This window comes from Leopardus geoffroyi, chromosome B3 (assembly GCF_018350155.1).
Source record: "Leopardus geoffroyi isolate Oge1 chromosome B3, O.geoffroyi_Oge1_pat1.0, whole genome shotgun sequence".
Taxonomy (NCBI): domain Eukaryota; kingdom Metazoa; phylum Chordata; class Mammalia; order Carnivora; family Felidae; genus Leopardus; species Leopardus geoffroyi.
The window spans coordinates 116,060,165-116,071,999 of NC_059337.1; the positions used below are offsets into that span (position 1 = coordinate 116,060,165).

The 11,835-nt window shown below is 41.6% G+C and overlaps 1 long non-coding RNA gene across 6 annotated transcripts in view; it reads right to left on the reverse strand.

Moving 5' to 3' along the window:
• LOC123581988 overlaps positions 1-10,121 on the reverse strand; it is a 57,766-nt gene extending 47,645 nt beyond the window's left edge. The window contains exons 1-4 of one of the 6 annotated variants that reach the window (XR_006704133.1): positions 8,997-10,121; positions 8,622-8,709; positions 7,768-7,895; positions 6,178-6,359 (exon numbers count right to left, since the gene is read on the reverse strand). This is a non-coding gene — a long non-coding RNA (uncharacterized LOC123581988). The other 5 variants (XR_006704132.1, XR_006704131.1, XR_006704127.1 and 2 more) reach the window with 5 other exon arrangements.
• Positions 10,122-11,835: the final 1,714 nt, after the last annotated feature.

Below are 11,835 nucleotides of genomic sequence, written 5' to 3' on the forward strand. Positions count from 1 at the left end.
TTCCACTGCCAATGTGAAAAAGGTTTATGACCTTAACCAACTTAGCCTTCTCTCTCTAATTACCACTCCATTCTCTACCTCCCTTAACTGCAAAATACTTCTCAGAAGTTTTCCACATTAGCTGTTTTCACTTCCTTACTTCCCATTCTCTCTTCAATCCACTCTAACTCGCCCTTATCTCTATTCCTCCTCGGAAATGACTTTCGTAAACCCTGACAACCTTCACATGGCCAAACTCAATAATCAGTTCTCTATTCTCTTCTCACATAGAGTCCCAAGCATCTGGCACAGGTGGATACTGTCTTCTTGAAAAATTTTCTTCCCTTGCGTTCTATGTATGATGCCATTTCGGGATAAAACCTGTATGGGTTTTGGTTTTACTCTGATTTTTTTACCAAGCCTCCTTTGAAGCATATACTCATTTGTCTTCTATCCTCTTCATACTTCCACCTTCTTAAGAATATTGATCTTGCCTTATATTGCAACATAATCAGCTGCTTACTAATACAAACATGCAAATACCAAGACCTCAGAAAGTTTCCTCTAACACAACAGACTGTGGTGGCTCTGTGGCTTAGTTAGACCTGTTATCTTTCCTGAGTATCTGTTCAGTTGTCCTGAAAGTAACACTACCCCTTTTCAAGGTTAAATTCCCAGAACTGATCACTTCCTCCTCTGTGCTGCCTATGTCATGCCCTTATGACTCTCAAAGCCCCCAAACCCTCCATTTCATTCACTGGCCTATAGATCTGCCTTTATCCACAGATTAGAATTTGAGAGTTCCTTGAAGGCATACAATGTGTCTGTGTGTGTGTGTGTGTGTGTGTGTGTGTGTGTGTGTTTCTGATAATTTGCTCAGTGCCCACGACTCAATAGCCATCCAAATAATTGATGGAAAACACTTGGATGAAATGAACCAGGCCAGGAGGAGCAGTAAGAGAAGTTGATGGTTGCTACAGAAGCCTGAGAAACAGGAGAGCTGGCTGGTCACCCTGCCCTGGCTTGCCTCCAGTGAACATAAGCTTGTTCATGAGCTTTGAGTATCTGGCTGTTACAAGCACCTCTGGGGTGGGGAAATGTGCTCCTCAGAGGCTTCACACACTGTTCTCATCCACATCCTCTCCTCATTTGGCTGAAGAAAAAGCGCTGAGGCAAAAAGGCTTGAGTTGAGTCTCAGATTCACCATCAACTAGGAGGACATTTCAGAGCCACAAAAGCCCATCTGTCAGATGTAAATGACTGTCTGGATTCAAAAGGCCATTGTAAAGCTCAAATGAAGGCTCAGCTGACTGTGCACTCTTACTCACAGTTTATTTCCAGATCCTAGCAGAGTGCCTAGGATATAAATGGTGCTCAGTAATGTTTGTTAAACCTACAAAATGAGATCAACCTGTTCTGTCTTCTATTTCCCCCATACTGGTGACCAGCACAACTCAGAAATCTTGGAACCTCACTCACTGAAGTTTCACGCTCTTTGTCAATGCCACTTCTAACCTGTCATCCTATCTGGTTAGTTTCATGTTCTACTCCAGCTCTATATGCCTCAGTTAGCATCCTCACCCTTCCTCATGTGTTTTTCATTCTACTGATAGTAGAGTTTTTGGCTGATGCTAGTTTTTTACTGCTATGAAGTATGCGGCGATGAACAATCTCATTCACGTATCTTGATGCACAGGCACGTGTTTCTGTTTCCAAATTGATTGTGCCAATTTATACCCCATCAGCAGTGTGTGAGATTTTTAGTTATTCCACATCCTTGCCAATTCCTACCATTTTCCTCTTTTAAAAAAATATTTTAGCGATTCTGCTACATGTGTAGTGGTATCTCATTGTGGTTTTAATTTGCATTTCTTTCTCTGATTAATGAGGCTGAGCCCTTTTCACATTTGTATTGGCAATTTGGATATCCTCCTTTGTGAAAGCTTTGTCCTTCTACTTTTGATTCATAATTCATAAGTCCATTTTATATTATGGACACAAGCCCTTTATTGACTTTATGTGTAGCAAATGTCTTCTCCCAGTTTAAAGCTTGTCTTTTCTCTTCCTTAAAGTTATCTTTTGATGAACCTAAGTTCTTCATTTTGGTATTACCCAATTTATCAATATTTTCCTTTATAGTAAAATGTTTTATACCCTATTTAATAATTATTTTTCTAGGGGCACCTAGGTGTTTCAGCCAGTTAAGCATCGGACCCTTGATTTCAGCTCAGGTCTCGATCTCACGGTTTGTGGGTTCAAGCCCCATGTAGGGCTCTGTGCTGACAATGCAAAGCTTGCTTGGGATTCTCTCTCTCTGCCTCTCCCCACCTCGCATATGCGCTCTCTCTCAAAAATAAATACACTTAAAACATTATTTTTCTGCTCTTAACTAATATATTACCTAATATTACCTAAAATTTTAATAATCCCTTACATGGAGATGTATAGCTAATGAAATACTGATTTTATGTGGTAATAGGATAGGAATCATTTTTTTTTTTTTTTGGCATGTGCACATTTCTTTGTCCTAGCACTACATACCTAGAAGTTCTTCCTTTACCTTGTGCTCTATGTTTTTAATTGTTTTCATAAATCAGGTATTGATATGTATGGGTCTTCTCCCTGTAATCTGCATTATTTTTTGACCTTGGCTATTTGTCTATCCTTGCACATATACCTTAATTACCGTCTTGGGCAAATCTCAGCCCTTCGAATCTCCATCATAAACTTTAGAATCATCTTCTCAAATTTCACAAAATAGTTGCTGGGAATGTCACCAGTGTACATTGAATTTATAGATCATGCTGGATTGAGATATCTGTATGATTTCGAATCCTATAATCCATGAAATGGTAGGTACGTCATACATTTATTTTAGGTCACTTTTTAGCCTCAATAATATTTTCTATTTTAGTTCTTGAATGCCTTTTATTTGATGCAAAATACTGGGTATTTTTATGCTAATATATATGTATTGTTTCTAAAACTAACTTTCATTTTTTTACCCTGGTATATAGAAATACAATTGATTTTTGTCTTTTGATCTTGAAATGCAAACTTGTTAAACTCATTAATTCTAAAAACTCATTTGTGGAGCTTTTTGGATTTTTCACACAATCACATTCAAATAATAACATTTAAAATTTTCTTTCCAATCTTTTAACAATTATTTTCATTTTCTTGCTTTACTGGATTGGCTAGGACTTCCAGTACATTGTTGAATATAAGTGGTAGGGATAGTGTGGGAATCCTTGATCTAATCTCAAAGAGAATGACTGCAACATTTCGCCATTAAGCCTGACATTTGTTGTAGGTTTTCTTATAATCTGGCATCAGAAGAAAAATTCTCCCCTCCATTTTTAGTACTATTGGTAGCTAGACAACCTAAAGATATTCTGTTTTTATAGTTATTTTCCTTATCATTGGTTTTCAGCAAATTGTTTGTGATATGCACTTATGACTATTACTGCTATTACTATTCTGTATGTAGTTTGTAACAATTCTTGAATTTGCAGCTTGATATCTTTCATGAGATTTGGCAAATTCTTAACCATTAGTTTTTTCAAACGTAGCTTCTGCCCCATTCATTTTGGACTTGCTTTCCAGAACTTCGGTTATGAACAGGGAAAGGGTTAACATTAGGCGAGGAGAGATAAGGGAGCCTCAGGGAGGCAGACTGCAGGTTCAAGTGGGAGGCTGAAGAAGCGGCATATTCCAGACCTGCCTGGGCTAGGCGCCATGAGTGGAGCCTCACAAACTCTCTGATAAGGTCAGGGACAAAAATCCTTGACGGCTACCCAGTCAGGACCTCTCTCACTCTCGAGAGCTTTATACTTTCCCTCGATAAACTCTATCTCTTTGTTCACTCTCTGTTGTCTGCGAGATTCATTCTTCCACTCCTTCCACTCGCCTTTAACAGTTATATGTAGATTAGACATTCTCGTGGCATCCTCTTTGTATTTTGCCTTCTCATCACTATTTTTCATCATTTTGGGTCTCCATGTTTTATTCAGGATATTTTTTTCAGAACTTTCTTTCAGTTCGGTAATTCTCTGTTCAGTTGTGCTGTGTTTCTCATTATTTTACCCACTAAGTTTTAAGTATTTGTTATTATTTTTTCATATTACAGTATCTTTTGGCTCTTTTTCAAATCTACTATGTCTTTGATAGTTCCAGTTCTCTGCCAAAATTAAAAATCTTGACTTTTATCATCTTAAATCTATTAACACAGTTTTCTAAGTCTCTGGCTGGTAACTCCAACAGCTAGAGTCCTTATGAACCTAATATTTGTTGTTTCTGCTGGTTCTTGTTTATGTTATATGTTACCTTGTCTCTTTGTGTGCCTAGTTATTTCTTTTCAAATTTTATCTAACATTACATTTCCAAAATTAGAATTAATCTGTGACCTAACAGTGTTAACATTCTCCAGAAAGAATTTCACTTTTTCTTTTCCTGCCAGTGGCTAGAGGCAACAGTAATCCAAAATACCTTGATCCAAATTCAGGGACTGAGATAATGTGTGTGTGTGTGTGTGTAAGTTTATTTATTTTTGAAAGAGAAAGAGTGAGCGAGGGGCAGAGAAAGAGGGAGACAGAGAATCCCAAGCAGGCTCTGTGCTGTCAGCGTAGAGTCGGACGCTTAGCTGACTGAGCCACCCAGGCACCCTGAGATAATGTTTTTTAAATTTTTTATTTATTTTTATTTTTTGAACGTATATTTGTAATTTATGAGAGAGAGAGAGTCAGAGTATGAGCGGGAGAGGGGCAGAGAGAGACAGAAAGAGAGAGACACACACACAGAATCTGAAGCAGGCTCCAGGCTCTGAACTGTCCATACAGAACCCAACCCAGGGCTCGAACCCACCAACTGTGAGATCGTGACCTGAGCCAAAGTCAGACGCTTAACCGACTGAGCCACCCAGGCGCCCTGTGGGGCCTTTATAAGGGCACTGATCCTATTCATGAGGGCTCCACCCTCATGACCTAACCACCTCCCAAAGGCCCCACCTCCAAAGACCATGATCACATGAGGATTATGTTTCAACGTGAATTTGGGGGGAGATACGAACATTCAGCCTATGGCAGAAATACTCCCAGGGGAAAAACAACACCAAATTCCATACTCAGCTCTCTGGATCCCTTTCTTCTCTCCATTCACAGCCTCCAGTAATCCTTTATCTTATTATATCTTTTATGCCTCAAGTAGATTTTCTATTGTAAAATCGACCTAGATTTTCTGGTTTTCTCAGAGTTTGATCTGAATTACCTGGTCTATCACTATTGACTGTGGAAGCCCTGTAGTTATTTCTTTAGTTGTCGGTTTTCCCCCACTCCACTGTAAATTCCTTGGTCATTTCTGCAGCACCAGATCCTGTCAGCTAGCAGATGCTTTATAAACGTTTATATCAGTCTAGGTTACTGCTTTCAAGTGTGAAACAGATTCTTAGTGATCTAAGCTGCTCGCACAATCTGGGAAGGTCAGAGAGCCAACCACAGTCACTCTGAGGCCAGAACAAACCTGGCTCCACAGATGGTCCAGGGCAGATATGGGTGTTGCTGCTGACAGGCCCAGGCACTGCAGACTGTATCACAGATCTCACTCACCAATACTGGATTCTGGGCACTGGTATTACAGTATTGCTGCTGCTAAACAGGAAGACCCGCAGGGAAATGGATGGAAATAGAGAGTGGGGAAAGCTGAGGAAGGGAGGGCAAGACAAGGGCATGACGTTTTGGACAAACCTGGCTTTGTCAAGGAATTGACAAGGAATTCGATCTCTTTTCAAACACTGAGCTAGAAATCCTGTAGAACTGGAAAGTAGAGGTTTACTGATGCCAAAGTGAATTATACCATTTCCAAAGACTGAGCAGATGATACAAATGAATAAAAGGGCCCAGAAAGATAAGATTCCACTGTGACCACCCCAGCCCTCCTCTTCCTTGCCCTGCAATGCCCTGCTTGAGAAGACCATGATCTGTTTCACATATTCTTCTTTTCCAAAGTCCCCATACCCCTTACCATGGTCTGAACAATTTAAATTCCACTGCTTTTCAAAAGGATTTCTTCAAAAAATAAAAATAAATAATAATAAAAGGATTTCTTCAGAAACTGCTATGTGAGCCAAGGGTCCCAACAACCTCTATGTCAGTGCCTTTCAAGAAGACTAGACTTGTTAATAAAAATTATTATATTTCTCACCTGCTTCGATACAACTTTCATAATAAGAGTGTTTCTTCAGAAGCACAGGACTCTGCAGGGACTATCCTCTGGTTTTCAGCCATCCTGCCCATAGGGCATTCATTCCAAAAAGGAAGGAGTAACTCTCAAGAGGCCTAGGATGCTCTGACTTCGCCATAAAGAACTCCTTTTTGTTGTTGTTGCTGAGAGACAAAGAGAGAGAGAGAATATGAATCTCATGGAGTCGTAGGCTCCATGCTTAGGAAGGCCCGACATGGGGCTTGACCCTGAGATCATGGCCTGAGCCAAAATCAAGAGTAAGACACTCAACCGATTGAGCCACCCAGGCACCCCAAGGACTTTTTTTTTTTTTTAATACACTTCGCTATTTGCCAAAAGATCTGTGAGCAATAAGAAATGAGGGAAATATCCGTTATCCCAAAGCCAGAAGACCACTTCATCTCATTGCTTAACTGAGTTTTAGGAGGTTCCTAGGCAGTCTGGCATCTTCTTTTCCCGTTTAAAGTCCTTCTATAATTGTCTGCTATATTATGTCCAGGGATTTTAGTTGTTCAGAGGGAATACTAGGGGACACTCACGCTCCGTCTTGGTCAGAACTAGAAGTCCTCTCCCCATATATTTTTAAAGTGATATCATCCTAACACATAGATATAAATAAACAAAGGCCAAAGCTTTCTTTTAGATAAATAAACTACCTCCTTTTTTCGTTTCTTCAAAATTACAAATAACAGTGTAAAGAACATCTGATAAATATTTACTTCGCAGAGGCGGAAATGTGAGGTCAAAAGGCATACCCATTTTAAATTTTGATAAGTGTATCAAATTCATCTCAAATTTATTAATACCAACAGTGAATGCGCATATTTGTAGACATCTTCACTAATCATTTCACTAATTATACATTATCAAATGTTTTAATCTTTGACAATCCAACACATAGAAAATACTATTTAAATTCTCACTGACTCATATTTCACTAAGTTTGAAAAGAATTTAAGTGTCCAGTGGTACCTTGTGGATAAGTTTTATCTTATTATTTAACAATTTAAAAAGGTTTTTTTAAATGTTTATTTATTTTTGAGAGAGAGAGCACGCGAGCAGGGGAGGGGCAAAGAGAGAGAGAGAGGGGGAGACACAGAATCGGAAGTAGGCTCCAGGCTCTGAGCTGTCAGCACAGAGCCCAACATGGGACTCAAACCCATTAACTGCTAGTTCATGACCTGAGCCGAAGTCAGACGCTCAACCGACTGAGCCACCCAGGTGCTCCTTAACTATTTTAGTGAGATGATGTATATGATGATGTATATGTAAAAGCTTATCATTTGCTTTTCAAACATATTTAAGATGTCTTATTTTTTTAATGGAAGATTATGATGATAATGTAGATCCCTATTTGTGAGATATTTCTACCTTTTTTCCTATCACACTTAGATAGGACTTCCCCAAAACAATAAAAATATTCTTGTGGTAAGAAGGATGATCCCCCACCACTCCTAAAGATATCCACATTCTAACCACTGGAAATTGTGCATATATTTTCCTACACAGCAAAAAGGAATTAAGGTTGCAGATAGAACTAATGCAGCTAACAGGTTGGCTACAGATGAGAAAATACTAGATTTAGAAAGTAGCAGGTCACTGATGATCTCAGCAAGGGAAACTGAGGAACAGAGAAGAAGCTGAAGCACCAAACTCCGTTATGTTTTCAAGAGCATTATCTGAGAAGGAAAGGAGAAAATTATTAGTGTGTCCCTGGTACTTTAAAACCCTCTTCTGAATGTTGTTCCATAAAGATTAGCAACATTTATCAGAGGATATAATCTACCTTGAAGATGTTATAATAATTATGGGCTTTATGTAATAACATGCTGCTCTTTACATAATACTGCTACAAGGAAAAGTGGATGCATGACTTGAGTTCATTCCAGTAATTTTGCTACGTTTATGAGCACTCAATCTAATATTTTCTGTCTGCCTGACTCCAACTATGCCAACAGGTTAATTAGTATATTTGACACACGACCAAAGATTTTATAATTTTATAATCCTTCCCAAACGCACACCATGTTGTGTTTACAATTAAATGGCCTTTGTCCACGGCCTAATTAGTATAATTGGACTTAACTCGGATTGGAAGGCCTACCTCGCCGCCCACAGCTTTAACCAAATTATTGTGTTTATGGACAAGGCGGCCACGGAAAACAACCTGCACAAGGTCACGCAGCAAATCAAAGGAGTGGTGTGGATTCCAACTGAGGTCTAACTGGTTCCAAGGCCTAATCGTTCCATCGTTATACCAATGTCAACTTGCACTCCCTGGAGCAATGGAACAAAGTCCTCATTCTCAGGGCACTCGGTGTAGAAGGGAACACAGAACACAAAAGAGTATCATGTGAGCAGTACTGACACAAAGACAACATAGCCATCACTTTGGGAATCCCTACCATTTGGCAGGTTGGGCTGAACGCTTCATATACATCGTTTGGTCAGCTACGTGAAATACGTATCAAGTCCATTTCACAAACCAGGAGACTGACGCAGGGAGAGGCCGAAAATCGCACAATTATTAAGCAACCGCATCGAGTCCCCCGTGACCGCAGTCCGCAGGCTTGGCAAGTACCCACACCGGGGTTAAAATCTGGCTCTGAAGTACGTTAATTTTGTTACCTCCGGCAAGGGTCACCCTCGACGCGGGCTGCCTTAAAACTCCCACTCACCGGACCATCCCTCGAGCGCCAGGGTCCGGCTCTTCCGCCCGCTGCGACACCCGTTCCCTGCATCCGCCCGCCCACCTCTTCCTCACGTCTCTCTGCTCTCACCTCGCCACCTCCATCACCAACAAGGGGCCTCGCACCAGCGCGTGTGCAAACACGACCGAGCCGTCCGACGCGGGCCCAGCGCGCCTCCCGGATCTCAGCAGCTCGGGCTCCCCCGCGACGACGACGCCGTACACCGCCAGGCTGGCCCGCGGTCGCCGAGCTCGCCGTCCTCTCCGGACAGACCCCCGCCAGGCAAAAGCAATCGATCCCTCGCCACAAACTGGCGCCTCCGCCCGGAAATGAAGCGGCAACGCTTTGGTTCCGGCGCCTTGGCCCGCAATTGGGATTTAGAGACCGGAATTGGGTTCGCTGTCGCGTTCAAACTGATCTGGAAAGGATACTTAACATACCCCAGGCTAATTCTTAGAACACTCCCTTGCACATAGCCTCCGTGGATACTTGTGGGATGGAGAGCTTGCCGGCTTCATTTAAAAAGTAAAAATTTTTAAGTGCTATGAAAGGTTAGGTCGAATGGTAATCCGTGTAGTATCTTGCTATCATTGAGCTTTCGGTGGTAGTGCTTTTACTGCCAGATGGCCTGTAATCCAGTCACCTATGAGTGGATTCAGTAACCCTCCAGCACACCCTTCTGTGGGTCATCGGAAGGCTAACGGAACAGAGATGAGAAGATACCAAGGCTGGCAGTCCAACAGGCACACGAACATGTGCTTTCCGTAGCTTAGGAAGCAGCCCCCACATGTACCATTTGCCAGGGTGGGTCAGAGAAAGCCTCACCTATCAAGTACTATTTGAGATGACATAATAGAGCGCAAGTGGCACGGAATAACATTTCCCACGCTATCCCTGAAATCTTCCCATCTGTCCCTGCTTCTGTTTTGCCACTGAAATGTCCCTGGTTTAACCCTTTATCTTCCACCTATTAAAGTAGCCCTTAAGTGGTCACCAGAGGAGAAAGTCCTGAACTCCTGCTTTTAGGGCTGCTCCAGTAACACTCACGTTCACCGGACTACAGGGTCAAATATGGGGTGGGGGAGAGGAAAGAAACTCCATTGTGATTTTCAAGTCCATCTTTGACAATGCTGAACGTTATTTAAGATACAAAAGATGGTGGGATTCTTCTGCCCTTGCCTGCAGTGTTCATTCTGATTTTCTTAGCAAGGAATATCAATCAAGCCTTTTGTACTACAACTTTTTTTTTTCAACGTTTTTATTTATTTTTGGTACAGAGAGAGACAGAGCATGAACGGGGGAGGGGCAGAGAGAGAGGGAGACACAGAATCGGAAACAGGCTCCAGGCTCTGAGCCATCAGCCCAGAGCCTGACGCGGGGCTCGAACTCAGGGACCCGAGATCGTGACCTGGCTGAAGTCGGACGCTTAACCGACTGCGCCACCCAGGCGCCCCTTGTACTACAACTTTGAGGTCAAAGGCTGCCTTCCTGCCTGTATCTCCTATTTACTCCATACTCCATCTAGAAGAGACAGCATTCCCTGAGTATTCTGTGAACTCCCACAACTACAAAGCGCACCTCCAGGGAAACCAGGTTCAGGAAGCCTCTAGACGCCACAGGCAGTGTTGAATTAATCCCCCCTCAGCACCTGGGACTCATATATATCACAAAGTACTCATCACAGTCTATTATTTTTAATGTATAAAGAGTGCCTTCACTATACAGCTGACCTTTGAACAACACGGGGGCTTAGGGGTGCTGACCCCATGTAGTTGAAAATCTGCATGTAACTTTTGCCACCCCTCCCCCACAAAAAAACTGAACTATCAATAGCCTACTGTAGACTGGAAGCCTTACCAATAACATAAAGTCAATTAATGCATATTTTATATGTGTATTATATACTGCATTCTTACAATAAAGAAAATGTTAAGAAAATCATGAGAAAATATTTACAGTACTGTACTGTAAAAAATTAGCATAGAAGTGGACCCACACAGTTCAAACCCATATTGTTCAAGGATCAACGCATGTAAGGATATAAGCAACATGAAAAGAGGAGAGTACTACTGTTTGAATCTCCAACATCTATACAAGTCTCTAGTGTATGGCAAGTGCTTAATAAGTGTTCAATGAACGAATGATGATGTAAGTGATTTCAGTAAAAGTCTTCTCTGCCGGTCCCTTTATCAAGTTGGTGCTGTGAAGGAGTTCTGTGGCACACTTCGTTCGTTCAAAAACACTTTCTCCCTTGGTTTGGAAGAAAAAGCAGGTGGAGTGAGCCAAAGAATTGAGCTGTTTTAAAGCTTCTGGCTCTGTGCCGCCCACTAGAGGAGCCTGAACTATACCAAGTGGAGCCTGTTTTAACATTCTTCATTGAATAAACATTTTTTAGCATGTGTTCACCTAGCACTGTTACAAATGTCAAAAACAGTGTCCCTGCTCTCAGGAGCTTGTATCCTCACACATAGTCACAAATGGAGATATGCAGGCTTTATGACCTTCAGAAAAAAATAATGGTCCCTACCCGACCCTTTGAACTGCGAGTGAACAGGAGGGTTTGTTCAACTGGTAGTCAGGATAACTAAAGTTCAGCCCAGAATCATCTACTAAATCACCTGGGTGACCTTGGGCAACTCGTCTCTTTTCCTCTGGCTTCATATTCCTCTTCTGTAAAATAAGGATCTTATTCAAAGATGGGTGATCTTTTGAGAAAATTTCACATTCTCTTATTCTGACACCTTAATAAATGCAGGCCCTACATCAATTGTAGGAGAAACGGAGGCTTTTAGCTGGCATAAACTGATGAAGCGTCTAGATTTTTTTCTAGCAAAGAGTAGATGTTATTTTCTGGGGCCAACTGTGGCCTCAGCGCATGGATTGGCACTTGGCTATCTATGGGCTTCTCTGATCTTTACATACCAGAACT